The sequence below is a fragment of the Chaetura pelagica genome, unplaced genomic scaffold (assembly GCF_000747805.2).
Source record: "Chaetura pelagica isolate M959 unplaced genomic scaffold, ChaPel_1.0 scaffold117, whole genome shotgun sequence".
Lineage (NCBI taxonomy): Eukaryota > Metazoa > Chordata > Aves > Apodiformes > Apodidae > Chaetura > Chaetura pelagica.
In genome coordinates, this window is record NW_009954185.1 from 214167 (window position 1) to 219200 (window position 5034).

The window sequence follows — 5034 nt, forward strand, 5'->3', positions numbered from 1 at the left end:
GGGCTGCCCGGCCCGACGGGGCTGCCCCCCCGTCACTTCCAAGCCCGCATTAAACAGGAGAGTGCAGGAAAGCTCGTTAATGAGAACTGGGCTTGTCGTGGTTTAATGCTGAGGTTTGCAGCTGGGAAGGATGGAAAAGCGTGGTAGCAGCCAACTCGTGTGGCTTGTGGTTTTCTTCCTAAAATAAAAATTAAGCCATTTGCCCAGTATGCTCACTTAATTACGTTTCCCTCTGAGGTCAGCTGAAACTGCTGCCCAGATCAGCAGCCGTGGTGTTTCCCAGTATTTCTATCCACCAAGTGCCACGGGAGGATCAGTAATGGATGCAATATTGATTCATCCCCAGTGGAAGTGACATGTCTGAACTCGGCATTTCTCAGTTCATTAAAAACAGCCTCTTAGTCGTGCCATCCTACACTGCTGGAACAGAGCTCTGCACGATTTGCCTTCCAGCTTGATCTGTGATGGGCTGCTGTGGGAAGGCCTGCCCTGAAGTGTGTCCAGCAACAAACTGCTGCAGGGCTGAACTCGTCCGCACACGCAAGGCTGTCCCAAATCCCCGCGCCAGCCTCCTGGTTAAGTTGCCAAGTTCTTGCATGTTTCCATCCTGTTGGTACGGGGTGTGGTTTTGCAGACCTGCAGCTCCTTCAGTTCGGATGAAGGGCCCCGTGTAAATGTGCGGCTGTAGGTGAGGGTGAGCAGGGAGAGGCTGCCTGTGGCAGAGGTGGGTACGGGAGGATGAGCTGAACCTGTGCATGTGTCAGTGGCACGGCTGCCCTAAAAATGATTTGAGCTCCAGCACTGCCGTTCTGTTGCCCGGCTAAATCCTGCTGTCCGTGCTTGGGTGAGCACTTGCTGACTGAGACCACGCGTGCTTTGAAACAGTTCCTTGCCAGCAGCAGGAAGGGTCCTGACAGAGCGGTGCTCTAGGATGGTTAAGCTTGTAGCTGGTAAGTGAGCCTTGGTAACCTGGGCTGTAGCTGGGAGCTGCATCCAGCCCTAAACTGACTCTGTTTGCAAGTCGTGGTGACAGTGAGAAAAGAAGGCAATCTCCGACTGTGCTGTCGGTTCTGTACCTGTGTTTTGAGTGCCTTAGAAATCAGTAGCGATATTGATCACCTGTTGTTTTGTTTGTAAACAGGCAGCAAAATACTTTGAAAGACTGCAGCTCTAAATGCAGAAGGCAAGTCTCAAAGCTGCAGCAGGCAAATTAGGGTGCAGTGGAGCGTGTTGGCAGCTGGCCAGCTGTTCTTATGGGCAGTATCATCATGCTGTTGCATTTTGGCTTTTGAATGATGGACAGTAAATGCAGCTTGATGCACAGCAGGAGTTCACAGGTAGGGACGGAAACGTAGCAGAGCCTCATCACTGGGGGATTTACATTCTCTGTATTCATTGGTAGGCTTGCTTGCCTGTTATCTAACATGTAACTCTTCTGTGGATTAGGGTGTGACAGATTGCACGAGGAGATGTCAGTCTGACTGGAGCTCCTCTTCTCAGGTCAGCTGAGCAGCTCAGCCCACATGAAACAAGCAACAGCAGGGTTGGAGGAGTAGCAAGCAAAGCAAGCTTCAACAGGTGTAGCCTTTTATTCCCCCAAAGGTACATGAAGTGAGAAAGGAGTACTTTTTTTAGGGATTTTGATCTCTTTAGCTTTTTAAGAGGCAGTGTTCTTGCAGTGAACCTGTTACACCAGAAGTAACCCTCTTCCCCTTGCTTTTTTATGTCATCTTATTTCCTCTGCTCCAGTACATCTCCCATACAAGCCTTTGACTTATTCTGTTTAACAGTTTCAGGACTCTCTTCCATTTTGCTTCTGTAGTGGAAAGCTCTCCTTCCTCTGATCTGGTCTCTCGAGCTGTGTGTCCAGTTTTAATCCCACTCATTCCTGAAAAATGGCCTTTTCTGAGATATTTGTAGCATCTGAGTCAATATTTCTCTTTTTGTTTCTTTTTGTAAATAAAAGCAGTCATTCACAATTCAAAGTAAGTAATTCAGTTGCCATGCTGTGGGCTTCTCTCCAAGGATTCTGAAGTGCGTTTTCAGTCTAACGTTCTTTTATGTTAAGCTGAAGATGTTTCTTCCATTCAAGTTCTTAAGTCTCCCTTCTCATTTCAGGATAAAACTACCTCTCAGAATATATTGACCAAAGTGATGACATTTTTTCATCCAAAGCTTTTTCTTCTTCATTCTTTTCCCTGGGAAACATTAACCACTATTTAAATAAGCTGTGGTCTGATTCTTGCTCTTTTTTTTTTTTTTTTTCCCCCCCTGTCCTCTCTCCAGAGATGCTGAGCTAAGCATGCTGGAATTTTTGTGAATTAGACCTCGCTGTTGCACGTGGATCACTCTGCTAGTGTGGAGTCTCATGCTTGCTTTGGTCAACTGGTTTTTTTTTTCTTTCATTTTCTGCATTCATTTGGAATTATGTTTTGAACCTTTGTTATGCATTCAGACTTGTTCTTTGATCCGCAGCGTAGTGACTGGATGTCTCTGGACTGTCCGTCAGGCTGATTCTTTCAGGACAGATCAGTTCAGGTTGTCTGGAAGGGCCCCCATTCACTGCGTAGGTGCTGCGAGAAGCGTGTTGGTTTAAGGGCTGTGGATCTCTACTGCATCAACCAGAACTGAAACGTGCTGGGGAGCTTTTGTATTTCGGTGAATGGCATCTTCCACACTGGGTGGTGTGAATGTGTGGTGTCACGGTGGCATCTCGTGATCTGGTCTGAAGAGCAGATTGTGCTGGGGAGCTTTTGTCTTTCGGTGAATGGCATCTTCCACACTGGGTGATGTGAACGTGTGGTGTCACGATGGCATCTCGTGATCTGGTCTGAAGAGCAGATCTATTGTTAAAGGATCCTTAAGTCTTCTGATCAGTTATTTTATTTCCCAGTCTCCCTGGTCTGTGGAAGTCTCAGTTTGTGGAAGTGGCTGAAGGGTAACTGTATCATGCAAAAGCTGTGATTATTCTCTGCTACAATTTCTCACGTTTCTGAAGCATGATACATTGCCTGTAAAGCACTCTGGGATGGAAGAAGCAACATGAGTTAATGGAGGATTACTGCTCCAAGGGAAAAGGGATGAGTGTTGGCCCAAAGTTTTGACATTGCTTCCTTCCTATATAAATCATTACTTCAGTGCAAGCCACAGCAATACTCGGCTGATTCTTTCTGCTGAAGAATTTCAGGCATTTCGAAATGCATGGCATGAGAGACAGCTTCTAGGGTACAGTCTTCAGTAGAGCCTTTTCCTGTTTTCAATACTGATTGAGTTTCACAAACTAGAGTTGCTAGAGATGAACAAAAGAACACTTAGCCAATTTTACACCAACTCTTTTTGCTTTGCAGCTTTTAGTTTTATGGATCATGTTTTCTTTGCCAAGCTACCTATTCACACAGTAACTATGCCACAGCACGGTTACAGTCCTGTTTATCCTCAGTAACCAGTTGTGCAGCTGTTAACCTGAATTCCTTTCCAGGGAGGAGGAAGGTTAGAAGTTAGTCCAAACATCTTGCATAGCTGGACAGATCAATGCTTTTATTTTGCTTGCTCTGGTGATGGCAATTATTAATCTTGAGGCTTCATTTGCAAATTGTGCTTTGGTTTGGGAACCAAACCTCTCTCAGTCTCAAGACATTTCTAGTGTAATCAGGAATGCTCTTGAGATGTTCCAACTCCTGCATGTGTAGAGTTTCGCTCATTTGAGCTCCTTTAATCTTTAAACTTGGTTTAAATAGTTCTTCTAAATGTAACTGCTCTCTCACGCTAGCAAACTGTTTAGCTCCTTTGGTATCTCCTAAATAATTGTTCTGTAGCATCGACTTTTTTGCATGCCTTTGAGTTAGATGTCCATTCTGTTGGCCAAGAGTGGACTACTCCTTGTTCGGAAATGACTCTTTGAAGTGATGGGGGACTTAATTTTGAAAGTTTATCTTAAAGCCCTAAATATTGTTATTTGATTCATTAAGTAGCCTGTGCACTGGAAGTAGTTATCCAGACTGTCCCTAATATAAACACCTAACAGGTACTGATTAATCTGAAACTTCTTTCCACTCTGTTGTCTGTTTTTTATTTCCACCTCCATGTTGAGTAGTGAAATTATTTTTTCTCCTCTTGTCCTTTATGGTTGCTTTTAATTTCTGTCTACCTTAGTTTTTCATTACTGGCAAAAATTCTTGTTTGCATGTTTGAAAGAAGTGACAGAACAAATAAAGTGAAACATGAGAGTTCTTTGGCCAGCTGTTGCTGTTAGGTGCTTTATAAGTATTTTGTTTTTATAAGTATTGATGTTTGGGTGAGAAATCCAGGATGCACAACCATCTGGTCTTCCAATCCCTACAGCGAATGTGGAATTTCGTCCACTGACCATATGTTTTCCATTGCTGTTGGAACAGCAAAATGCATTTGAGGCAATTGGAGTTGCTTTTTCACATTAATATTTTAAAGCATTGTTCATTATGAGAGAGAATCTTTCTCAGAGAATCGGAGAAAGCAAAGCATTGGAGCAATAAGCAAAAACTTATTGGAGGCTTAGAGGAAGAGAGACTCCTCAGAACCTGTCTTTTTACCTAAAATTGTGGTTAAATCTTCAGAATCCCTCAAAACCTCTTTGCATGGATACATGTGTATTTTTGCATGTGGTCAAGGTGGGAGGCATTAGGAGGCAGACACATGGTGAGGAGGTGTTCAGTTTGCTTTGAGATTACAGGCACCAAGCAGGAGTGGGAAGTGCCCCTCTAGCAGCAGACAGACAGGACGCTGGACCAGGGGGAAGCTGATTTTTACTTTGCACAGTTCTTATTAAAATAAGAATGCATAGGACATCAGGGCAAAAAACCTGGATATTGCTTCGTGATTGTTACATAATTCCTTGTTATGTATGAGTTCGTGACCTATTGCAGCCTTATAAAAAAAAAACACAACAAAACAGCACACAAACAAAACCACTCTGTTCTTCCCTTACAGTCTTCCTCAGTTACCCAGAGAAACCCCTACGTGCCCCATAAGAGCCCTGCAGCGTTGCAAGCCAACCCG